This window comes from Choloepus didactylus, chromosome 5 (genome assembly GCF_015220235.1).
Source record: "Choloepus didactylus isolate mChoDid1 chromosome 5, mChoDid1.pri, whole genome shotgun sequence".
NCBI lineage: Eukaryota > Metazoa > Chordata > Mammalia > Pilosa > Megalonychidae > Choloepus > Choloepus didactylus.
The window spans coordinates 4,180,752-4,207,921 of record NC_051311.1 but is presented as its reverse complement, the minus strand read 5'-3'; the positions used below and the strand labels follow the sequence as shown (position 1 = coordinate 4,207,921).

The window sequence follows — 27,170 nt, the reverse complement described above, 5'->3', positions numbered from 1 at the left end:
TACATAAACATAGCATAGCAGAAATGGAATTACAAATTCATAAACACTGCATTATCGACTCCAACAGACTGCGCATTTGGCAACTGAGTTTCAGCAGGAAGGAACAGAATTAGCTTCTCTTTAATTGAATCATGGGTTTAACCAGAAACCCTCACTGCTACTATGGTTCTCCAAGGCTGGGAAGATTTCCATGAATAGTCAGCATTTGCTAGGATGAGATTCTCTTACTCATTGTGCCCTGACTTCCAATGACAAGAAAGTCACAAAGTTTTTGTTTTTCTTTTAAGCTACCATCCCAGATTCCTCCTACAAATTTTATGGCAGACAAGTTGTTAAACTCAAGCTTCCAACTTAATTCATTTTCCCAATCACAGATATGGTAAATATTTTAGTTTTCATTTTCATCAATATTATTGACTAACAGTGGCTTAAACAAATATGGGTTTATTTTATTTTATTGCATTGCATTTCATTTCATTTTTAAGTGTCAGGGTGTGTGGACTGGGCAGTTGTTGGCATTTCTTCAGCTGCTTAATAACATCCTTTTCTTGCAGTTTTCCCATTCCTGGGGCTGCTATTTCCCCTCCCGATCTTGCCTCATGACCACAGAATTGTTGCTGTAGTAACAGCGATCATGTCTGACTTCAGGGCGGACAACGGGGCCAGGGAGAGTGTCACGCCAGCTCCACTTACTGATCCTCCTGAAGCCCTTTCCAAGAAGCAATGGCCGAGCTGAGTTTTCCTGACATCTCATTCACCGGAATGGGATACAGGCTCAGCCCAGTGGCACGGTGTGGAGACAGAGCCACGGCTGGTTTACAACACTCACCAGCTGTTGCTTGCAATGGGAGGATGCCGCCATCGGCAGGGAAGAGAGTGGGGGCGTGTGGGAGTGTGTGGCAGCCTGGAAAGTGGCTAAAAAAAGAGCCTTTGCAGATGTGAACAGGGTAAGGATACTGGGGTGGGGGGACTGTCCTGGGTTATTGGGATGGACCTGAGTGGAATGACAGGGTCTTGGTAAGAGGAAGGCAGCGGAGACCTGTCGACAGGCAGAAGGTGACACGATGCAAAGGCAGGGAGAGAAGTGAAGCTGCCGGCCCCGGGGGACACAGCCACAAGCCAAAGACACCACCGAGGCTGGACACGGCCACGAAGGATGGCCCTAACGACACCTTGATTTTGGCTCAGTGATACTGAGTCTGGACTTCCGGCCTCAGAACTATGAGAGAACAGATGTCTATTGTTCTGCCCACCAAGCTGTGGCCATTTTTCATATGAGCCTCAGGAAACTAACACAGATTTGCATTTCAAGGGAATGATGTGGTTTCAGCAAGGTGTTGACTCAAATTCAAAAGGATCTTTCTGTGATCTGTAGGCATCAAAACCAATTTCCATTGACTTCTGTAGAAAATTCCTGGGTGTTTTCAAAAGCAGATTTGGCTGCACGGGATAATTTATTGGTACTCTGCTGGTTTGTGATTCAGCATATTTTTTCTCTTCAATTATAGCCTTAAAATTGGAAAAAGAAATTAAGACGTAAAAGCAAGTAGAGTCATGCTAAACTGAAAAGGCATAATTGGGGCAATATTTTAAGGAATAAATCAAGGAAATGGGAAAAGAGCACTGGTCTCAATTTTCCTGCAGAAACACGGATCAAACAGTAATGGTACGTCTAATCCGCCACAGAAAAGAAATGAGAGATGACAGAATATTGGTATTCACTTCCAAGTTGGCTATTAAATTTTTCTCTTTCTCCCTCCAGAACTCGACATGACCCAGGCTATTTTCAGACAGCGATCTCTCTTTCATCAAATTCAGTCCTGGCTGCTGAGCCTGCCTGCATCACGTAATTACCGTAAACCTATTCTCAATATCTCCTGATTCAAATGGCCTATTTCTTGGTGAAGTTAGATACATCTCTTAACTTTGGCTGTGTGAAATCTGCTCCCAACTCTCAATTACTTTCTCACAGGAGGCAATTGCTCCTGATGAATCAAAGCGCTGGTTTCTCTCCGTGGACCTGCTGGAACTACACGGCAAGGTGCAACCAGAGAGCAATCGCAGGTGACCAGAGACAAATGACCAGGTAGATCCGGAGACAGCCCATGGGGCACTGCGAAACTGCCCTTCTAACAGCTCATGCAGAGAGACCCAGGAAGGGGACTAATTTAGCTTTTGTTTATGTATGAAACAAATATTCAGAGCCTTCTTTAGGAGTGCAGGCTGCTTTTCCAGTGCTTATAAACACTTTATGTTTGCCGATTACCACTTTTTGTTCCCTATCTCCCCCAGCCCCAAGACACATATCTATCACCTGATGCTTTTCACTTCTTCATTTGACTACCAGCAAATTTAAAAGGACCCACGTGCTTGCATCTGAGGGTCACGTAAGTGTCTAGCAAGTTCTGATGGTCATGACACCTTGCTGTCAGCTGTAATTGACACTCTGTCAGTTTTTCTAGAATAAATGAATAAGCCAAATATAGCAGCATTTCTACATTTTCTTATATGGTAAAATTCTTGCAATCCATTAGCATGACATAACTCTCGGAGAAGAAAACCTGGGAAATGAATATCTCAATATTAGTTGGCTGTTAATGCTGTCATCGACATCAGGGGCAACAACACGTTGACCCTTGTAAAAAAATCCCGTCCCGGGAACTATGCTGAGGTAGGACACAGAGAGCCACGTCGCAGCCCCTGCAGCTCCCGTGGAACCAGAGTTCATGGCCTTGGCTGGGGGCAGCAGGAGCTGCAGTGCGAGCTGCCAACCGTCCCGTCCTTAGTTTCCTGGACGACTCGTGCCCACCGCTCAGTCCTTGACAGAAAGGCACATGAACTCAGCTGGGACTCGACGGAAACTGAACCCACGTGGAGAGCTGGCTTCGCTGAGGCTCTCTTGGTGAATTCCTCGGTGTTGGGGTCTCAGGATATGCCAGAGTTAAAGAAATTACTTGGAACAATTCTGTAACCTAATGCTGATGATGATCTCAGACATTTTAAAACTTATCAAAATTATTTGTATCCATGCATGTGATACGGCAGACCTTTTCAACAGCCGAAAACCCAAATGGTTGTTGCATCTGCAGAAGATTTAGTAGATGATGGCGTATTTTGTAGATTGCTTGCTCTACTCCCAGGTTTTCTCTGTGTATTTTAAGTTTCTGCAAAAGTCACTGACACTGTCCCGTTAGCATGGGGAGCAATCAGAGGAAGCTGCTAGTTACGATATGGTTTCACCTCAATTTAAAGGTGAAGTGGTTTCTTTTGTGTGTTTGTTCTTAGAAATGTTCCCTTATGTGTTTTGGAGATTTGGTTTTGTAATAACTTATTTATGAGGTGAATTTTCTAAAAAAAAAAGTTGATACTAGTTTGTTTTCTTTTTAACTGAACACTAAGCATCCTTTAACCTGGGACACCAGGAGACCACATGTGGGGGTCACAGCTTGTGACCATCAAGTGCCAGCGGCAGAAGGAACCACAGCTGATGTGGAGTCAGCAAGGGAGGCGAGTCATCAATGGAAATCAAACGTGCCTAAGGCTGGGCCACTGGAAAAGAGATACATACTCAAAAAATCAGTGTAGACCAATGCTGTGTATTCATTGTTCCTCACCCTCAGGAAGACATGGGCCGGTCCCGTGAACGTGATCGCATTTGGAAATAAGGTATTCAGAGGAGTGATTCATTAAAATGAGGCCAAGCTGGATGAAGGCATGCATTAGTCCAATATGCCTGATCTCTTTAGAAAGAGAGGACATTTGGACATGGACAGACAGAGAAGATGACCGTGTGACACAGGCAGAGACTGAGCTGTGCCGTGAGCTAAAGAGCAGCAGGGATGGCCTGAGGCCGCCACCGGAAGCCAGCAAGACACCCGGGGCAGGTTCTCTTTTCCAGATTTAAGAGGAAGCTGGCTCTGCCAACACCGGGATTCCAGATCTGGTCCCCGGGGCTGTGAGACAATACATTTCCGGTGTGTGGAGTCATGAGTTCGTGGTCCTTTGTAATGGCAGCCTGGGGCACGAAGACAATCAACATCCTGTAATTTACAGATATTCTCATTCACTTTCTTAAACTATAGTCTCATATAAAGGAGGAGAGAAGAAAACCAGAGTAAATATTATGGTGAATTCTCTTGATACATGAAATTGTTTCATAATAAAGGCCGGCTGGAATCCAAAGAGCTCCCTCTTACATAGCTAGATCTTCTTGTTTCAATAATGTAGCTGTGACCTCAAGGTTATACATTATAAGGATACTAGAAATTATCACACAGACATGGTATCAGTTTCCTAGAGATGCTATAACAAATTACCACAGACCCTGTGGTTCAAAAGAGAAGAACTTTCTCTCTCATAGTTCTGGAGGCCAGACGTCCGCAGTCAGTACCGCTGGACCCAAATCAAAGTGTCGGCAGGGACACGTTCCCTCTGGAGGATCTAGGGGAAGAATCTTTTCCAGCTTCTGGAAGCTGCCAGTGATCCTTGATCTGTGGCCACATCACTCCGATCTCTAATTTTGTTTTTACCTTGCTAATGAATCATTATATTTAGGAATTAATTGTAGCTTAAAATTACATTTACATGACACAAAATAAAGGAGGGGGAAATGCCCTGTAGTTAATGAAGAATGCCTGTAGGTAGAAAATCAAGGTTAAATATGTTTTTCATAGTCTCCAGGGCATGGAAGTAAAAGAGCCTCACAGCACAGCTCCCTCAGTATCTCCCCTCCCATCTAATTCATCCACTGTGCTCAATAGCAGGTACATTCTTTGTTTGGATTTTATGACTTCCTAAGCATCTGTGGTCATATTTCAAATTTCGTGAGTGAACCTAAGAATGACATCAGTTTTGCCCTTTACTTCATTTTCTGCAGAAAACAGCTGCTATTATTTGATTTTGATTAAGAATCATACTTGAATTAAAAAAAAAAATAACTTGGTGTCCCAGAACATATCTGTATATTTTCTCTGATTACTCTTTCCTTCTCCTGTTGTCTTCCCCAAACTGCACAGGGTTGGGATTAGAATGACCATTTACATCTGTGGGCACTGTGCACCCAGCACCATGGCCAGCTGGTTTACCACGGTGCAAGGGCTGAGCCTGATTTGTGGTGAGCCAACTTCCCCGGCTCTCAGCCGGCCAAGGGAACCCTGGGCTTTGCCCTCTTATTCACACAAACTGCACAAAGGTCTGTGTTGGTTCTGAGCACTTCATGTGTATTCATCTTTATAATGGGGTGGAAGGTGGGTGTGAATGGTATGTCCATTTTATACATAAGAGCACTAAGGAGTAGTCAGAAAGCTATGAGCAGAACCCAGAAGTGAACTGAGGCCGTCTCACCCCACAGCACGCCACCCTTGGCTGCCAACCATGCAGGAGATGGGAATGGTTTACTCCAGGTGGCAGTTTACTCATAGTTCCCTCCCTCTCTTAGGGACAGAAATCACACGCTTTGCTTTGTTCCATCAGTGGTGCCCAGCCTTGCTCCTTGCAAAGGGCTATCATTGTTGATGGCTACCAGCAAATAGTAGTTATCCCAGGGTCACACGCATACTAAAATGTTGAACCTTCAGATTTCTTTCCAAACTGTTAAAGTATTTGTCTTGCTCATAATTCTGCTTTCTTCTTAAATGAGGCCACAGATTCTCATTTGCCTGGGGATCCTTCCATGAAATTAATTTAATGCACTTTGGAGACATTTAGCCCCTTCACTGCAACTATGGAAAGTAAGCGTTGGCAGAGAAAGTGCTGCTGCAGGAGAAATCTTCCCTCGACACTTTAGGGACCATTTACCAGAAGCAAAATTACAGGAGACTGACACTCCTCTAGGCCACATTGATCCCTGGTGCTGTGAAGTGTTCAAATTTTCACTCTCTGACCCACTGCTGTTTAGATTATTTTGATTTTTTGAAAAAAAAATGTAAGAAAGAAATAATGATGTCAGGAGTAGCAGACAATCACTGATAAAAGGTTCGAATGATAGAGAAACTATAATCCATGGACATAGACACCACTATTAAATGTAGCCGACTTATTTTCTCTTAAAACAAACTGCAAATATATTGCCCCTGGTGTTAAATTATCCACTTCATTAGGTTAAGAAATTGTGTTTGTATTGCTGACAATTGGTTCTTCATCAGGGACAGTGTGCCCAATTGCCAGAATATCAGGGCCTGAAAGTGTAACTTGCATCTTCTGGAGGAAGACAAGTCACTCCAGCAGAGAAGGAAGGTTCTACACATGTAGCTCAGCAACCAAACAAGTCTGCGCATATTGGCTTCAAGCTATACCCTGTACGAGGCAAATGGAATGAAAATGATGGAGTGTGGTCTACTACAGGGGCATGACAAAACTGGCGATTTTTTTAAAAAAATTACTCAGCAAGTGAAACATTCTCTTGCTAAGTATTTCATATTAATAAAAATATCTCAAATATTCCCTGAGATGCAGGTAGAGCCTCGATATCTTTGAGCTGAACAGCTCATGGGAAGACCTCCTCTTCAAGCCAAATTAAAGGTGGGGTGGCATCTACAATCTACTCTGTGCTTCCAAGATAGCACGCTTCTGCTCACCTGCACAGACCCGCCTCACCTGCTACACAGGTAAGCAGGTCAACCTGCAGGAACAAGAGAGGAAGGGCCATGGGCATTTGAACTAACAACCTAAAATGGGCTAGTATGTCCTAAAATCAAGACCTTCACATGATACTTTGGACACTTTTTGTCCTTATTTTGGCCTCTCCAAAATTAGGGGCTTATGGGAGCTCCTAACTAATGATGAGTTTATCTTCTATCCTTTGGAATTTAAAATTATTTAAACATCCTTTCACCTTACATTTAAGACCCAAAGCCTCTCATGTAGAAGACTTTAATCTTCAAAAAATAATTGCTTTAATATAAGCCAAGGCTAAGTGGTCTCGGTGTTAGCCTAGAAGCTACTTCCCTTCTCTGAAATTGACCACCATGCCGGGCTGCAGACTCGATTAATTCAAGGATCTACTGTAACTGTTCTTCACTTTGAGATCAGACCATTTGAACAGGGTGGCATGACAGATAGTGTGCCATTACATCCTGTTTCTGAAGGGAAAAAGACAAACTGTTCTGTCACCCTTTTTTAGATCTTATCCAGACATCATATGATGCTAATGTTACTGGAAGAGGCTACCCAAATATTTGCATTCAGACCACGCTAAGGGGACACTGTTGCCTGTGCTTTGCTTGGGGAAATGCTGAACAGAATGTGCACAAATTCCTTATTTCCCAAAGAAAACAACATGTCAGAGAGGGAAAAGGAAGGGGGAGGGGTAAATGCGCTGCAGTTTGGAACACAGATTCTGGGAAGAATTAAGGAAGGACGTTAGACACTAGCTATCTTTAAATACTGCCAGACCACACACATAAACAAAAAGGGGAAAGAACAAGTATAAGACATGCCCACTGAAAAACTCAGAAAGCAGACCCAAAACAAGGATGGCATCGAGCCTGTGAGGTCCATCTTGGGCTCGGGGTCTACATCTTAACCTGTCAATCAAACTTTTACAAGAAAGTAGTTAGGTACATCCTCAAGGGACCAGTGATTGCTTTCCTTTTGTGGTTTATGACAGGGCTCCTTACATTTATGCCTAAAACCTCTAATTACTTTTTTCTCTGTGTTTAAGGAAAGATTTTATAAGAACAGTTTTAATACAGAGTTTATCCACTCACCTATTTATTGAGGACATCTTGGTTTCTTCTAGTTTTTGCAATTTTGAGTAGAGTTGTTATAAACATACACATGCAGCTTTTATTGTGGAAAAAAATTTTCAGTCAGTTGGGTACATATTCAGGAGAATGATTGCTGGATTGTATGATAAGAGAATACTTAAGTGTGTAAGATATTATCCAATTCTCTACCAAAGTGGCTGCCTGTACCATTCTGCATTCCTATCAGTAACGAATGAAAATTTCGTGTTCCATCCCTACTCCAGCCACTCCAGAAGTTGACACCACCAGTTTTTAAAAAATGTTGTCCCTGAATCTATCTACTTGGCTCTGCTACAAAAAAAAAAAAAAAAAAAAAAAAAAAGTATTTGGGCAATTCTAATAGGTGTATAATCGTATTTTATTGGTGTTTTTATTTGCATTTCCCTAATGACAAATGGCTAAAGTATTTTCATATGCTTATTTGACAACTATATATCTTCTTTAGTGAGGTTTCCGTTCACATCTTTTGATCATTTTCTAGTTTTGTTGTTTGCTTTCTTATTGTTGAGTTTTAAGGGTTCTTTGAAAATGTTTGATAAAAGTCCTTTATCAAATACATGTTTTGCAAATATTTTCTCCCAGTCTTTAGCTTGTCTTTTCATTCTCTTATTGGTGTCTTTCATGGAGTAAAGTTTTAATTTTTAAAAGTTCCAACATAATCACTTTTTCTTTCATGGATTGTGTTTTCAGTGTTGTATCTAAAAACTCAGCACCAAATACAAGGCCAACATCTTTTCTCATGTTTTCTTCTAGAAGTTTGCACTTTACATTTAAGTCAGTGACTATTTTGAGTTAATTTTTGCATAAAGTGTACACTCTGAGACAAGGTTCTTTTTTTTTTTTTTTTAACATATGGACATCCAATTATTCCAGCAACATTTACTGAAAAGATTTCAATTCTCCATTGAATTGCCTTTGCACTTTTGCCAAAAATCTGTCAGGGGTGTGTGTGGTTCCATTTCTGATCTATTTACACTGTTTCATTGACCCAGGTTTATTCTTTTGCCAATGCCATGCTGTCTCGATTACTGCCACTTTATACTAAGTCTTGAGAGCAAGTACTGTGAGTCTCCCAACTTCGTTTTTCACTGTCATACTGGCTATTCAGGGCTTCTGCTTTCTGTGTATATTTGAAGAATCAGTAGTTTGTTGATATGTACAAAATAGCATGCTGGGATTTTGACTGAGATTACTTGAATCTATAGATCAAGCTGTGAAAAATGGATATTTAAACACTATTAAGTCTTCCAATTCATGAGCATGGATTCTCTTTTCACTTAGATGTTCTTTGATTTCTTTAATCAGTGTTTTACAGTCTTCCTCATATAGATCATGTATATATTTTGTAAAATTTGTACCTAAGCATTTCATTTTTGGTGCTACTGTAACTTATTTTTAAATTTTGTATTCTGGTTGTTCATTGCTGTTATATAGTCAGGCAATGGACTTTTGTATATTTACCTTGTAGCCTGTGACTTTGCTATACTCACTTAGTATTAGTTCAGGAGTTTTTTATGTGTTTGTTTATTTTTGTTTGTTTTAGGTTCTTTGGTGTTTTCTACGTGGACAATAATGTCATCTGCAAATAAAATCCTTTCCCATCTGTATACATTTTTTTTTTTCTTAGCGAACTAGCTTGAAATTTCAGTATGATGTTGAATTTGAATGGGAGAGAGGACATCCTAGCTTTGTTTCCAGTCTTAGGAGGAAAGCATCCAGTTTCTCACCATTAAGTAAGATGTTATCTGTAGGGTTTTTGAAGATGCTCTTTATCAAGTTGAGGGAGTTCCTCTCTATTCCTAGATGCTGAGGCTTTTTATCATGAATCGGTGTTGGATTCTGTCACATGTATTCTCTGCCTCCATTGATATGATCATATGACTTTGATTCTTTAGCCCATTGATATGATAAATTTCAGGGACTGAGTTTCAAATGTTGAACTAGCCTTGCATACCTGGCATAAATCTCACTTGGCTGTTATGTATATTTTTACATAGTTGAATTCAATTTGCTAATATTTTAGCGAGGATGTTTGCATCCATGTTTATGACAGATGTTGGTCTGTGGTTTTATTGTTTTGTAATGCCCCTTCCTGCTTTTGGAATGCTTGTCTCATACAATGAATTAGGAAACGCTCTCTGTTTCACTCTTCTGGAAGACTGTACAGATTTGGTATTATTTTTTTCTTAAATTTGTTGAATTCCCCAGTAAAACCATCTGGATCTGGTGGTTTCTAATTTGGATGGTTATTAATTATTCATTCAATTTCTTTAATAGATATGGAGCTATTCAGTTTATTTATTTCTCCTGCTTGAGTTTAGTTAGTTTGTGTCTTTCAAGGAACTGATCTATTTCATCAAAGTTATCAAATTTGTGGGCATAGAGTTATCCACAGTATTCCTTTATTGTACCTTAAATACCCTTGTATCAGCAGTCAAACTCCTCTTTCAATTCTGATATTAATAATTTGTGTCTTCTCTCTTTTTTCTTGTTTATTCCAGCTAGAGGAGTGCCAATTTGATTTTATTTTTTTCAAAGAACCAGAGTTTCATTTTGTTTGATTTTCCATATTATGTTCCTGTTTTAAATTTCATTTATTTTTGATCTGTTATTATATTTGTTCTTTCCTTTTTTTCTGCTTTCTATAGGCTTAATTTGCTATTCTTTCTCTAATGTGCAAATGTGGATTCTATTGTGGTTATTGTGTGGCTATTGATTTTGATCTTTCTTCTTTCACAATACATGAATTTAATAGTATAATCTTCTTCCGAAGCATGGCTTTCACTGCATCTCACATATTTTGATCAGTTGTATTTTCATTTTCATTTAATTCAAAATATTTTAACTTCTCTTGAGATGTTTTCTTTGACCAATGCTTATTTAGAAGTGTGTTGTTTAATTTCCAATATTTGTGGGTTTTGCAGCTTTCCGTTATTGATATCCAGTTTAGTTCCATTGTTTTGTGAGGACATACTATGTGTAATGTCTGTTCTTTTAAATTTGTTAAGGCATGTTTTATGACCTGGAGTGCGGTCTATCTGGCGAATGTCCCATGTGAGTTTTAGAAGAATTGTGTTATGCACTTGTTGGATGAAATATTTTAAAAATGTCCATTAGATCCAGTTGGTTGATTGTGCAGTTCAGGTCACCTCTACCCTTACTGATTTTCTGCCTTCTGGGTCTATCAGTCACTGAGAAAGGAGTATTAAAATACCTAACTATAAGAGTGGATTTGTCTATTTCCCCTCTCAGTTTTGCCTCACATATTTTGGTGCTTTGTTGTTAGGTGCATATATGTTATGTAATACCCCTCTTTATCCCTGATAATTTCCCTTGTTCTGAGTCAGCTGTATCTGAAATGATTATGGCTATTCCAGATGTTTTTGTTAGCATGGTATGCATTTCTCCATCTGTTTACATTTAACCTATCTGTTTCTTTAAATTTAAAGAAGGTTTCTTACAGACAACATATAGTTCGGTCTAGTTTTTCTGTTTGCTTTTTTAAATCCACTTTGACAATCTTTCTTTTAGTCCATATAATAATATAATTCACTTTTAAAGTGATTATTGATATAGTTGGATTGATTGATATCTACCACATTTTTAACTATTACCTCTTTGCTGCCTTTGTTCTTTGTTTCCCCACACTTTTTTTTATAACTTCTTTGATTTTAATTGAACATTTTATGTCTATTATATCCTAGCACTCCATTATTTCACTCTAACAGTTTTCTTGTTTATTGTTAGAGATAATATCACAACAATGTTGAGTTAATTAAAAGTAGCAATAACATCTAAAATATGAGATTCCTGATAAGAATAAATTAAGTTTAAAAGTGGATTCATCTCCTGATCAATTTACAAGTTAAATAAATAGTTATACTTTTGCCTTACTGGTTATCTTTAGAAAATGATAAAAAATAACAAAAATCCCAAATAATACATATTCCAAGTCATTTTGTTATAGTTGGAATTTAAAAAAAGAATCCCAAAGATTTTATCAAATAAGAGGCCCACTGAGATAAACTTCCAGGAAATGAGATAAACCAAAAAGGTTGTCATTTCTCTAAATTATTAAACAACTATAAATTACATTAAAATTCATATGCAAAATTACAATACTTTGTTAAATAGTTTTAAATGCCTGAATTATTTGTTTTTAAGATAATTTAACTTTTTATTTTTAAAAAGGTTTTTCACTCCTTATCTCTTAAACAACAGATTTTTTTTTTTTTTTGGCAAAATCTAATTGCTCCAGATCCCCATAGTTTTCTCTTTTTCTGGAGTAACCTAAAGTGCTGTGGATTTTCTTTGCAAGCTATGAAGTAAAAGGATTCTTATTCTTTTAAGTAGCTGTGGAAATTGACAACAAACTAATTAAAAGACATTTCCTTCCATCTTCTTTGCCTTTAGCAGAAACCTCTCATTTCAATAATAATTCCAGCAGGTTAAATGAACACTCTCTCTGTATCCCTCAGCTTAGTCGCTCACAGGGTGATCTCAACTTACCCTAACCCCAATCGAGTCAGCAAACAAAACATTTAGATTTACTTCTTTTTGTGGTTCTTTGCCTTGGCTCCAGAGCTAAAGTGAGTTAAACAATCTTGAGCTGATTTCATATCACAGCCTGCTGTTTTTTTGTATTGGATTAAAATAATAGGAAAAGATCCTGGAAACAACAATAGCATTGAAATAACAGGAACACATAAAGAGATATATCTGTCAATTCAAAAGCAAAGCATCACACACAAATTTAACCAAGTAAATGTTAGTTTTGCATTTGCGGGATGGGCCCTCAGTGTATTATGAGTTGGGTTATTAGCAATTCAGTGACCATCCAGCTGATTAAGGCAGCCTGGGTGCTTCTCGGGAGATCTCAAATCCCACGCCCATTTTTTTTTTAACCAAAACTTTGAAGACTTGTCCTTGTTATTCAAGGATGAAGTGGGCAGCATAATCATCTATGGGCCTGTTGATTAAAATAAAGCCATTACACGGGATTTGAAGATTCTATGGCTATGAGTTACAGATTTGCTAAATCTGGGGAGGATGCCAGGCAGAGCCGGTGAGCCACAGAATTTCGGCACCAGAGGTCACCCCGACATCCCCCTTAGAGGGGAGTGGGAGCTGCACTTAGAAGTGACAGATGCTGCACCCGACCTCGAGGAGGCGCCGCAGCACCCACCTGCCACCCTGGTCCCCGTTGTGATCGGGGGTGGGGGTGGGGGGACCTGCTGGTCAAAACAGCCGTGAGAGGGACCCCCACCGACTTCCCTGCACTGCTCTGTGCAGTTAAACTTAATGAACACTGTCATCGAAGTAAACAACAGACAAACAACCAGAACAAGGCAGAACAAGCCTCGTGGGAAAAGACTCTTAGAAAGGAATAAAAGAGAAAACTGCCACATAGGAAAATTATAGTAATAACAATATATGCTATTTATATGAGCATATAAATCTTACTATGAGACAGGCATCATTAGCATATATTAACTAATTCAGTCTGCACAGAAGTCCTCATGAGCTAGGTACTTTTATTGTGCTATTCTACAGGAAGGGAAACTGAGTCAAGAGAGCTCGTGATTAGCTCTGGTTTCACAAGTCTGGCCAGCTTGGCTTATGAACCCAGGCAGACTGACCCAAGGGTCTGTTATCCTTACCTGGAGGCCAGACTGCTTTTCTAAGAAAACAGATTTTTTTAGAGAAATCCAGAATTTTTGAATTCTGCCTTCAGTGGGAATCGAGGGAGCTCTTTTGAATCATTCCTGAAATGGCCAGGGTCTAATGTCAGCCTTGCTCTGCTTTACTTTTTCCCCTTATTTTCCAGGATCCAGCTCTGATGGAGAACCTGTCATACCTTGTTCCTTTACTAATTAAACAGGGTTGCCTGTATTCTACATTTGTAACAGGGTCACACATTTGAGCAACTGTGTGAATGTTATTTATCCCAATTGCTGATGCAGGGGTAGGAAAGGAGGTGAGTAAGACATTTGTTGCTGATGTTTCACATGAAGTCTGAATCCGCGAGAAGATGCCCCGAGCTCTCCAGAATGTTCCTAAACAAGTGTCCAAGCACCAGTGCCAATGGACCCCATCCTGGCTGCTATGGAAATACAACCACTTGGGGGACTCTGACACCCCTGGCTTTTCCCAGTCTGCCATCACAGCTGATTGGCTTCTCCCGCTTCCTGTCCCCAGCTGTGACCCTCCCGCCAGGCTCCAAGGTCCTCTCTCTCTCTTGTTTTTCTGCTGATTGCCCTCATCCCTCTACCCATTTTCTGCTCCAGTGTTTTCCTTGCTTATCCCCATTGACGCAAGTCCAGCTCCTGGATGGCTCCTCTCTGGGTCTCCCATGCTCGGATCTCCAGCTCCACTTCCCACCCTCACCCCTGGCAGGTGGTGCTGAGGAAACAGGACATGTGTTGAAGCAAAGATGAAGCAAACTACTTGCACAGATGCAATTCATAAAGCCACGGGAAAAGAATGTTAGCGATGTTGGTGAACCTGCTGAATCTACGCTGACAGTAGGTGGTAAGAGGATGAGTAAATTATCAAGGAAGACTGCAGAGAGAGCTCTGGGTTCCCAGAGGTAGACTTCAGAGACTCACTTAGATGCAGCAGAGGAGACACACATGATTTATTGGTCTGCCCATGAATCCTTGAGAGCTGAGTTTGTTACTTTGAATTACTGAAACAAATTGGAATGGATTTACTCTCACCCAGCATGTATCCGTTCAGTGCATTCCTTCATGTATCGGATCTCCAGATACCCATAAAATCTGCTCTGTGCCCGGGAAAGAGCAGACAAGATAGTGCATCCACTTCTTCCCTAGACTCGGAAAGTTAATGGATGCTCCAGGTTTTGTTCTCTGAGATTAGGTAGCTGGAAGACCATTTGGAAATCAATCACGATGCGATAATGAACTCTCTCCACTCTTCAGAAGCCTTTTATCACTTCATTCAAGTCCCTCCAAAGAGCAGGAAGTGTAATTTGGGACTACAATTAAAATATTACTATTTGAAAGTGAAAACAAAAGGAAGCTGTAAGATTTGGTAATATGTTTCCTGGAAAACAAGATGCTATGCATTACCTTTTTAATCTCTTGTAGAAGACTTAAAGAATTTCAAAAAAAAAAGGAAAAAGAAAATGATTCTTTGCCAGTAGAAGAAATTAGTGCAAGTGTGAATTTAATGTACCATAGCTGAATGAATACAGCTGTAGTTTCTTGGGAGGGGAACTAGAAAAGAAGAAGAGAAGAAGGACATTTACATTTTACTTTGCCTGTTTGAAATTTTTTAATGTCCATGTATTAATTTTTCAGATATCAAAATTGGTCACAAACATTTTTATATTTCATGGGACAAGCAAAGCAAAAGGGATATAAACTTTTTAAACAGATTTCTTATGAAGTCCCCAATTAGAGAGTCATGCAGAAAGGAAGGGAGGGCGAACTTTTCATTTAATCAAAGTGATAAATGCATATTTATTGTTATCTTTTTTTTTTTTTTTGCATTTGAAGAATTTTTTTTTAATTATTTGATGTTGTACAGTGTCCTTTTTTTTTTTACATTTATTTTATTTATTTATTTATTTTTTTTAATCATCATTTTATTGAGATATATTCACATACCACACAGTCATACAAAACAAATTGTACTTTCGATTGTTTACAGTACCATTACATAGTTGTACATTCATCACCTAAATCAATCCTTGACACCTTCATTAGCACACACACAAAAATAACAAGAATAATAATTAGAGTGAAAAAGAGCAATTGAAGTAAAAAAGAACACTGGGTACCTTTGTCTGTTTGTTTGCTTCCCCTACTTTTCTACACATCCATCCATAAACTAGACAAAGTGGAGTTTGGTCCTTATGGCATTCCCAATCCCACTGTCACCCCTCATAAGCTACATTTTTATACAACTGTCTTCGAGATTCATGGGTTCTGGGTTGTAGTTTAATAGTTTCAGGTATCCACCACCAGCTACCCCAATTCTTTAGAACCTAAAAAAGGTTGTCTAAAGTGTGCATAAGAGTGCCCACCAGAGTGATCTCTCGGCTCGTTTTGGAATCTCTCTGCCACTGAAGCTTATTTCATTTCCTTTCACATCCCCCTTTTGGTCAAGGAGATGTTCTCCATCCCACGATGCCGGGTCTACATTCCTCCCCGGGAGTCATATTCCACGTTGCCAGGGAGATTCACTTCCCTGGGTGTCTGATCTCACGTAGGGGGGAGGGCAGTGATTTCACCTTTCAAGTTGGCTTAGCCAGAGAGACAGGGCCACATCTGAGCAACAAAGAGGCATTCAGGAGGAGACTCTTAGGCACAAATACAGGGAGGCCTAGCCTCTCCTTTGCAGCAACCGTCTTCCCAAGGGTAAAACTTATGGTAGAGGGCTCAACCCATCAAACCACCAGTCCCCTATGTCTGTGGTCATGTTAGCAACCATGGAGGTGGGGTAGGCGAATACCCCTGCATTCTCCACAGGCTCCTCAAGGGGGCACTACATCTTTTTTTTTTTTCCTTGTTTGTCTTTTTTCTTTCTTTTTTTTTTTTTTTAACTTTCCCTTCTTTTTTAAATCGACTGTATGAAAAAAAAAGTTAAAAAGAAAACAAACATACAATAAAAGAACATTTCAAAGAGACCATAACAAGGGAGTAAGAAAAAGACAACTAACCTAAGATAACTGCTTAACTTCCAACATGTTCCTACTTTACCCCAAGAAAGTTACCTAATATAGCAACATTTCAGTGAACTTGCTCCTACTACATCCATCAGAAATTAACAGACCATAGTCATTTCTGGGCATCCCCAGAACATTAAATAGCTTATCTGTTCTTCTTGGATTATTGTTCCCCCTTTCTTAATTGCTCTCTACTGCTAGTTCCCCTACATTCTACATTATAAACCATTTGTTTTACATTTTTCAAAGTTCACATTAGTGGTAGCATATAATATTTCTCTTTTTGTGCCTGGCTTATTTCGCTCAGCATTATGTCTTCAAGGTTCATCCATGTTGTCATATGTTTCACCAGATCGTTCCTTCTTACTGCCGCATAGTATTCCATCGTGTGTATATACCACATTTTATTTATCCACTCATCTGTTGAAGGACATTTGGGTTGTTTCCATCTCTTGGCAATTGTGAATAATGCGGCTATGAACATTGGCGTGCAGATATCTGTTCGTGTCACTGCTTTCCGATCTTCCGGGTATATACCGAGAAGTGCAATCGCTGGATCGAATGGTAGCTCTATATCTAGTTTTCTAAGGAACTGCCAGACTGACTTCCAGAGTGGCTGAACCATTATACAGTCCCACCAACAATGAATAAGAGTTCCAATTTCTCCACATCCCCTCCAGCATTTGTAGTTTCCTGTTTGTTTAATGGCAGCCATTCTAATCGGTGTGAGATGGTATCTCATTGTGGTCTTAATTTGCATCTCTCTAATAGCTAGTGAAGCTGAACATTTTTTCATGTGTTTCTTGGCCATTTGTATTTCCTCTTCAGAGAACTGTCTTTTCATATCTTTTGCCCATTTTATAATTGGGCTGTCTGTACTATTGTCATTGAGTTGTAGGATTTCTTTGTATATGCAAGATATCAGTCTTTTGTCAGATACATGGTTTCCAAAAATTTTTTCCCATTGAGTTGGCTGCCTCTTTACCTTTTTGAGAAATTCCTTTGAGGTGCAGAAACTTCTAAGCTTGAGGAGTTCCCATTTATCTATTTTCTCTTTTGTTGCTTGTGCTTTGGGTGTAAAGTCTAGGAAGTGGCCTCCTAATACAAGGTCTTGAAGATGTTTTCCTACATTATCTTCTAGGAGTTTTATGGTACTTTCTTTTATATTGAGATCTTTGGTCCATTTTGAGTTAATTTTTGTGTAGGGGGTGAGGTAGGGGTCCTCTTTCATTCTTTTGGATATGGATATCCAACTCTCCCAGCCCCATTTGTTGAAAAGACCATTATGGCTCAGTTCGGTGACTTTGGGGGCCTTATCAAAGATCAGTCGGCCATAGATCTGAGGGTCTATCTCTGAATTCTCAATTCGATTCCATTGATCTATATGTCTATCTTTGTGCCAGTACCATGCTGTTTTGGCAACTGTGGCTTTATAATAAGCTTCAAAGTCAGGGAGTGTAAGTCCTCCCACTTCGTTTTTCTTTTTTAGAGTGTCTTTAGCAATTCGAGGCATCTTCCCTTTCCAAATAAATTTGATAACTAGCTTTTCCAAGTCTGCAAAGTAGGTTGTTGGAATTTTGATTGGGATTGCATTGAATCTGTAGATGAGTTTGGGTAGAATTGACATCTTAATGACATTTAGTCTTCCTATCCATGAACATGGAATATTTTTCCATCTTTTAAGGTCCCCTTCTATTTCTTCTAGTAGAGTTATGTAGTTTTCTTTGTATAGGTCTTTTACATCTTTGGTTAAGTTTATTCCTAGGTACTTGATTTTTTTAGTTGCTATTGAAAATGGTATCTTTTTCTTGAGTGTCCCTTCAGTTTGTTCATTTCTAGCATATAGAAACATTACTGACTTATGTGCATTAACCTTGTATCCCTCTACTTTGCTAAATTTGTTTATTAGGTCTAGTAGCTGTATCGTCGATTTCTCAGGGTTTTCTAGATATAAGATCATATCATCTGCAAACAATGACAGTTTTACTTCTTCTTTTCCAATTTGGATGCCTTTTATTTCTTTGTCTTGCCGGATTGCCCTGGCTAGCACTTCCAGCACAATGTTGAATAACAGTGGTGACAGCGGGCATCCTTGTCTTGTTCCTGATCTTAGAGGGAAGGCTTTCAGTCTCTCACCATTGAGTACTATGCTGGCTGTGGGTTTTTCATATATGCTCTTTATCATGTTGAGGAAGTTTCCTTCAATTCCTACCTTTTGAAGTGTTTTGATCAAAAAGGGATGTTGGATTTTGTCAAATGCTTTTTCAGCATCTATTGAGATGATCAATTGATTTTTCCCTTTCGAGTTTTTAATGTGTTGTAATACATTGATTGTTTTTCTTATGTTGAACCATCCTTGCATGCCTGGAATGAACCCCACTTGGTCATGGTGTATGATTTTTTTAATGTGTCTTTGGATTCGATTTGCAAGTATTTTGTTGAGGATTTTTGCATCTATATTCATTAGGGAGACTGGCCGGTAGTTTTCCTTTTTTGTAGCATCTTTGCCTGGTTTTGGTATTAGATTGATGTTAGCTTCATAAAATGAGTTAGGTAGTGTTCCATTTTTTTCAATGTTTTGAAAGAGTTTGAGTAAGATTGGTGTCAGTTCTTTCTGGAAAGTTTGGTAGAATTCCCCTGTGAAGCCATCTGGCCCTGGGCATTTATTTGTGGGAAGATTTTTGATGACTGATTGGATCTCTTTGCTTGTGATGGGTTGGTTGAGGTCTTCTATTTCTTCTCTGGTCAGTCTAGGTTGTTCATATGTTTCCAGGAAATTGTCCATTTCTTCTACATTATCCAGTTTGTTGCCATACAGTTGTTCATAATATCCTCTTATAATTTTTTTAATTTCTTCAGGATCTGCAGTTATGTCACCTTTCTCATTCATTATTTTGTTTATATGGGTCTTCTCTCTTTTTGATTTTGTCAGTCTAGCTAGGGGCTTGTCAATCTTGTTGATCTTCTCAAAGAACCAACTTTTGGTGATATTTATCCTTTCTATTGTTTTTTTGTTCTCTATGTCATTTATTTCTGCTTTAATCCTTGTTATTTCTTTTCTTGTACTTGGTTTAGGATTGGTTTGCTGTTCATTTTCTAGCTTCTTTAGTTGATCCATTAATTCTTTGATTTTGGCTCTTTCTTCCTTTTTAATATATGCGTTTAGTGCTATAAATTTCCCCCTTAGCACTGCTTTTGCTGCATCCCATAGGTTTTGGTATGTTGTGTTCTCATTTTCATTCGTCTCTATATATTTAGCAATTTCTCTTGCTATTTCTTCTTTAACCCACTGATTGTTTAGGAGTGTGTTGTTTAACCTCCAGGTATTTGTGAATTTTCTAAGTCTCTGATGGTTATTGACTTCTAATTGTATTCCATTGTGGTCAGAGAATGTGCTTTGAATAATTTCAATCTTTTTAAATTTATTGAGGCTTGTTTTATGTCCCAGCATATGATCTATTCTGGAGAAAGTTCCGTGAGCACTAGAAAAGTATGTGTATCCTGGTGATTTGGGATGTAATGTCCTGTAGATGTCTGTTAAATCTAATTCATTTATCAGATTGTTTAGGTTTTCAATTTCCTTATTGGTCTTCTGTCTGGTTGATCTATCTATAGGAGAGAGTGATGTGTTGAAGTCTCCCACAATTATTGTGGAAACATCAATTGCTTCCTTTTGTTTTGCCAGTGTTTCTCTCATGTATTTGGTGGCACCTTGATTGGGTGCATAGACATTTACAATTGTTATTTCTTCTTGCTGAATTGCCCCTTTTATTAGTATGTAGTGGCCTTCTTTGTCTCTCAAAACATCCCTGCATTTGAAGTCTATTTTATCTGAGATTAATATTGCTACACCTGCTTTCTTTTGGCTGTAGCTTGCATGAAATATTTTTTTCCATCCTTTCACTTTCAATTTCTTTGTGTCCCTGTGTCTAAGATGAGTCTCTTGTATGCAACATATTGATGGTTCATTTTTTTTGATCCATTCTGCGACTCTATATCTTTTAATTGGGGAGTTTAATCCATTTACATTCAACGTTAAAACCGTGAAGGCATTTCTTGAATCGGCCATCTTATCCTTTGGATTATGTTTGCCATATTTTTCCCTCTCTCTATTAATATCCTTTATTGTACCCATACCGAATCTCTTTAGTACTGAACCTTTCTCCAAGTCTCTCTGTCCTGTCTTTGTTTCTCTGTCTGTAGGGCTCCCTTTAGTATCTCCAGTAGGGCAGGTCTCTTATTAGCAAATTCTCTCAGCATTTCTTTGTCTGTGAAAAATTTAAGCTCTCCCTCAAATTTGAAGGAGAGCTTTGCTGGATAAAGTATTCTTGGCTGGAAATTCCTCTCTCTCAGAATTTTAAATATATCGTGCCACTGCATTCTCGCCTCCATGGTGGCTGCTGAGTAGTCACTACTTAGTCTTATGCTGTTTCCTTTGTATGTGGTGAATTGCTTTTCTCTTGCTGCTTTCAGAACTTGCTCCTTCTCTTCTATGTTTGACAGTGTGATCAGTATATGTCTCGGAGTGGGTTTTTTTGGATTTATTCTATTTGGAGTTCGCTGAGCATTTATGATTTGTGTATTTATGTTGTTTAGAAGATTTGGGAAGTTTTCCCCAACAATTTCTTTGAATACTCTTCCTAGACCTTTACCCTTTTCTTCCCCTTCTGGGACACCAATGAGTCTTATATTCGGATGTTTCATATTATCTATCATATCCCTGAGGTCCATTTCGATTTTTTCAATTTTTTTCCCCATTCTTTCTTTTATGCTTTCATTTTCCATTCTGTCATCTTCCAGGTCACTGATTCGTTGTTCAACTTCCTCTAGTCTTGTACTATGAGTGTCCAGAATCTTTTTAATTTGGTCAACAGTTTCTTTAATTTCCATAAGATCATCCATTTTTTTATTTAGTCTTGCAATGTCTTCTTTATGCTCTTCTAGGGTCTTCTTGATTTCCTTCATATCCCGTACTATGGTCTCATTGTTCATCTTTAGTTCTTTGAGTAGCTGCTCTAGGTGCTGTGTCTCTTCTGGTCTTTTGATTTGGGTGCTTGGGCTTGGGTTATCCATATCGTCTGGTTTTTTCATATGCTTTATAATTTTCTGTTGTTTTTGGCCTCGTGGCATTTGCTGAACTTGATAGGGTTCTTTTAGGGTTTGTAGACCAGTTGAAGTCCTTATCTCTAATTTATCAGATCTACAGCTTCGTGGAGTACACTTTCTCTAACTAACCAGCAGGTGGCGTTCACGAGCCACCTGTTCTCCACAAGCCAGATCTCCCCTGCTTAGCCTTTTTGGTGAGTGGGGGAGTGAGTCTTGTGGGGCCCAATTGGTGTACCAAGCTTGCGTGTGTAGTTGGTGTTGCCTACCCTGTATGTGGGGCGTGTTTCTGGGCAGTCGGGGAGGGGGGGTGGCCCTAACAATCAAATCTCCCTGATGATCCTAGAGTTTTAAAGCTGCTGCAATAGTCTAATCCTTCAGTTCAGTCCTGCCACAGTTTGTCTCTGCCACTGACCCACAAGTCTTTGGTATTGGCGTATGGCTCCTGAGACTTGCAAGTGGGCCCCTCTTCCAGGCTGTGCACCCCGGGTCCTCTGTTGAGGGATGACTGTGCTATGTCACAGTTGAGTGCCGTCCCCCCAGGGCAGTTCTGGGCTGCTGGGCTGTGTAGGGAGGCTCCCAGTCTGCTCAAATGATGGCTGAATGGGGCTTTGTTAATTCACACTGCTCCACCTTCCCAGCTCTGGGACATTCAGCTGAGGTTGCAGGGAAGGCTAATGTCCACGCCCAGTTTTGTGGTGTGTGCCAGCACTTCTGTCACACTGGGTTGTCTAGGGCAGCTCTGGGCTATGGGGCTGGCGATGGGCAGGAGTGTTTCCTGTCCACCAGGATGGTGGCTGTGAGCGGACCCCCCCCTTTTCTTGGGAAGTTGTGTTGTTTAGTGAATTTTCTCAGCCACTGGATTATTGCCTTTTGTCTCAGAGCTCTCTTAGTTCTGCTCTTGACTTGACGTGCCCAAATTGCAATTCTTTGAAGCTTTCTGTATTGAGCTTCTTAGAGTAATTGTTTTAGAAAAAGCAAAAAGGATTTAAAAAAAAAAAAAAAAAAAAAAACGGCCCTCCTCAGAGATCTAATGGGTTATTGAAATGCTAATAGACAAAGCAACCAGGGCCATTAAGGAAAGGTGCACAGGGCAGAGAGATCAGCTTTGCTTCGGGATTTGCATATGCGCCTCAAGGCCTGAGCTCCGCCCTTCCCCTTTCTGTGTTCACCAGAACTCCAAAAATCCTCTGCTTTTATTTTGGAGTTTTTCGTGTTGTTTTTTTTCTATGCCTGTCTCCTCTCTGCTGTGCTGGCTGCTCTCAGAGTCTCTGGTGTGTGGTCTCAGTCTATCTATGGTTGGAGTTTGAATCAGTAGAATGAGTTTCCGATAAGAGCAGCCACTGCAGTTCTCCCTTCTCCTTCCCAGAGCTGACAGCCGCTCCTCCCCCGGGACTGAGCCTGGCAGGGAGGGGCGCGGGTCCCCTGGCCGCAAAAACTTACAGATTTCGCTGATCTCAGCAGTTCCACGTTTTCATGAGTGTTGTATGAAGTATGCTCAAAGACAGATTGCTGTGTGGTGTCCAGTCCACGCAGTTCCTGGCTTTTTACCTACTTTCCTGGAGGAGTAACTAAAACTTACAGCTCACCAGTCTGCCATCTTGCCCCGCCTCCTTATTGTTATCTTTTTAATTCACATCATCTTATTTCCTAATCTCATGTACAATTTCCTGCAAATTCCACACATCACTTTAATTACGACTCCACACGTGCCTACATGTTATCACACGTCTACTTAAATTCGGGGGGACATTCTCTGAATGGCTTCAACCCTTCCCACCAAATCGAGCAGCTCCCACCCCTCCCCAATCCTCTCATCAGACTCGTGTGTGCCCCTGACGGACGCATAAACGTATCATTAGGGATGGTCACAGGAATTAAATGTCAGATGCTCAAACTTAAATCTAGATTTTCAGACATCAAAAAAATCACATTACCAATCTAATAAAAAAAGACCCAATTAAGGTATTCCTATGCAAAGAAAGTAAAAGACCCCGTTATACATAACCAAAACAATTTAATGATGCCATCTGTGGAAACATTTTGAAGAAATGCAAGGAGGACTAGTTTCCTAATGCGTGACTATGTTTTAAACAGAGAGAAAAATGAGTGCTTTCAGATTCTACCACCATTGAACCAGAAAATAGGATCATATTTTCATTTCATTTAGCACATTATTTGTATGGGTGACTGAAGATTTTGAATATTAAAATGCTTAATAAGCAAAGACTAATTTTTGTATTTAAAAAAAAATGACCAAATTTATTTACTTTTTAAGCTAAAACTTAGTTTCACTATTTATATATTTTGCAAAGTTTACACATGATGAAATGCATATGAAGTACCAAGATGGAGCAGCATGTATCTCTCTTTTTAAGTTACCATCTTTTATGAAATGGTGTTGATTCTGACAATGACACAACACAACACAACCCAAACTTTTAAATAAATTTGTGTCTATGTGGACAGCAAGAAGAGAGTGAGACTGAAAAGGTTTCAATCCCATGGGGGCTTCCCAAGGGAAATGGGAAACAGCTAGTGAGGTAGACAGGCAGGGAGCTATGGTTTAAAGCATCCAGTTTGTTCATTTGCACAGTTTGCATTCACCATGGAAACATGTCATTTTCTCTTGCCCACATCCCATGTAGAAACAAGCTGAAAATGAATTTGAAGACACAGAGAGAACTGAGAGGCAGTGGGATACCTCTATCTAGTTTCGAGAAAACATTTATGTCCCTACAAAAGTCCTGGTCTCCAGCCTATTTGGCATGGCCTGTAGTCGACTTTATTTAACTTGACTGGTGGTTTCTAGTTTTCATCCAAGTTTATCAAGGTTAATAACTTTTTAGGATTTGTAGGATCTGTGGGCATCTGTCAGATAGGTCTGCCTGCTTGCTGACATCTAGTCAGACACAGAAGATATCTACTGAAAGTCTGTGGTTCAGAACTCCTCTCTTAACCTGTTTTTAGTTTTATTCACCACAGCCTAATGGATCCCTTTGGCTGGAAACCCTTCAGCCACCATGAGTGAACAATGCCTTAAGTGTCTTCCACGATCCTCTCCTTTCCCACTGTCCGTCATCCTGGCTCAGGCTCTGTTACCCCAAGGCACAGGTACTGCAAACCACCCTTTCCACTGCCAGATGGGCCAGGTCAGCTGCACACGCAAAGAAACCCAACCCCTGCTGGACGTCATCCAAATTGCTGACATCCCAAGTGCCCTTCCCATCTCCCCTCACTGGACTCTTACTCCAACCTCCACTCAAGGCAAATTGATTCACTTGGAACAAACTTTCTATGCTCCTAGCACCATCCTTTAGCTCAGCATCTGCTTGTCTGAATGTCCCTCTCCATCTTCTCTCCATCTCCTCTCAACCCGCCTCTTTGCCGACTAAACTTCCACCCTTCCTTGAGCCCAAAGTTAAATGTTGGATTTTTCACAAACCTCTTCTTGACCAGACCAGCCAGATGTTCTCCTCCCCTGGCAACAGCCTTCTGCCCTCCAGCACGCACAGGCAGCCTCCCGGGGAGTTGCTTATGCACATTTTCCCCTCCCTCTTCCTAGATTCTAAGCTCCTGAATGAGAACCGTAGTTTATTTTTGCAGAACTTTGTCCAATGCCTCTCACATAGCAGGGGCTCAGTCACCACTGACTGAATATTGAATGTACGAACGTACCATGAAAGAGTGAGTATGCCATGCATTTAGCTGAAACCTTTGCAGGACATGCTGGCTTCATTTGGAGGAAACCTGGGTCAATATCTCAACGACCTTGGCTGTGCCCCTTGAAAGAGGGGGATGGATTTATATACGCAAGTTCCGTTCTGGCATATTTTAAGTAAAGAAAAAATATTTAAATTTGTGTTGTCTTCAAAAGAGATAGAAATCATCCAAGATGCTAGTTTTTCCACTTATACTGGGAATCTTTTCGAAGGAAAATAGTACTTTGTAGCAGTAAAGATGATCTGGCCACCTGTTCTTGTTTTGTCCCCAGTCACCCAACGAGGGAAAACTAATTTCACATTGGCCGAGTCGCTGACATGTTGAGACACAACAATCTGAGAAATCGAAAATGCAAAAAGCAGTCCATTTTTTGCTTCCATGTGTGGAGATTTGAACAATTGTGATTGGTTTTCTAAAATTCAGTGGAACACAGATAACATAAATGTCAGAAAGCATGCCTCATATCCATATTACGAGAAAAGCATGTTCATATCACACTCAAAGATGTGAGGGGATGTTGATTGGATTCACGGCTTCCAGGACGCCATCTTTCAACTGTACCTTCCCCTTCTCCTTCAACACATCAAGTGCTCATTAAGTGCCTGTGATGTCTCTGGCACCAGATAAAGGAAATACAACAGTGAGCTGAGAAAGGCACAGGCCTCGCAGGTCTTTTACTTACAGATAGTCCTTTTTAGACAAAATTTAGCATTTTAAAATTGAAGCCATTGGGTTTCCCTAAAACCAGCTCTTCTGCTTGTTTTCCTAATATTTAAAATCTAGTGTTGTCCTCTCCTTAGGTTTGAAGCCACAGAATCACCAAGACCCTTGGTATTTCTCACGCAAACCATTTCAATATTTTCCCACTAAATGTACAAATGCCAGTCTTTTTACATGTTAAAGCGTTACACGCACTTCTAGATTCATCATCTTAAAGTCTATCACTTACCTAAATAAGGAGTAATGACTCAAAATGACCCTCGAGGCAGCCTATAAAATGGTCGCAACTTACTTTTCTAATCTTAATACGCTACATTTTTGTAAACACATCCCGGACTTCACTCAAACTCAGTTAGTGATTGTCCTCCTCTGTGTATTTATTCAAGATCCCTTTTCCTGTGACTCGCTCTTCCTTCCCTGTGTAACATGGAAACCGTGATAGCCTTCAGGAGATAGCTCAGACAATCTCTAGGAAGTCTTAAACGTTTCCCACAGAAGCAGGACTGCCATCTTCCCAGGAAGCCGTGTTACACCGTTCGTGCTTTCTGAGGGCCTCCCCACACTGGCGCCATCTGACGCTGCCTTTCAGCTTGTCTGACGGGCCATGAGCCGGAACATTCCAGAGGCGGCCGGGCCTCAGTTGCCCTTTTCCCGCTACGTGCTCAAAAATTTGCCTTTGCTTGTTGATACTTCTGGCTACAGATCTTTTTCTGAACCCTACATATCTTCCAAGTCCTGTATTACACTATGGCGGATGACCACGTGGTTTCCAACTGTCCCGGACACCCATCGCTAGAGCTCCGAGAAGGAAACCTCTGCTCCAAGGGGGGCACCCCTGCCCCTTCCCTCTCCGCGCCCTCCTCTCACCCCACTTTCCCCGTCCCCTCGCCTCAGGCCTACTGAGGAACTCGCTAGCATTTTACTCTTCTCCTAGAGTAGTACTCAAGGATTAGGATATTCTGATTTCTGGGATATACATAAAGAGTGATAATTTCCTTGCCAAGACACTGCTAAGCTCTAAATTAACCTCCCAGTTTGCAGAGAAAATTAAAATCGTAAAAATTCTAACTGGATATCAGTATTTATTTTTATGTCTTTCAAAGGAGTTGCCAGCTGACATGGGTGGCATTGAAGGAAAAGGTAAATGCTTAAAAATAACACATGGTTACATATGCAAGTGTATCTCT

At 40.1% G+C, this 27,170-nt stretch overlaps 1 protein-coding gene across 1 annotated transcript in view; it reads right to left on the bottom strand.

Moving 5' to 3' along the window:
• Window positions 1-27,170, bottom strand: part of PLXDC2 (plexin domain containing 2) — a 391,835-nt gene that overhangs the window by 153,163 nt on the left and 211,502 nt on the right. The window lies entirely within an intron of this gene.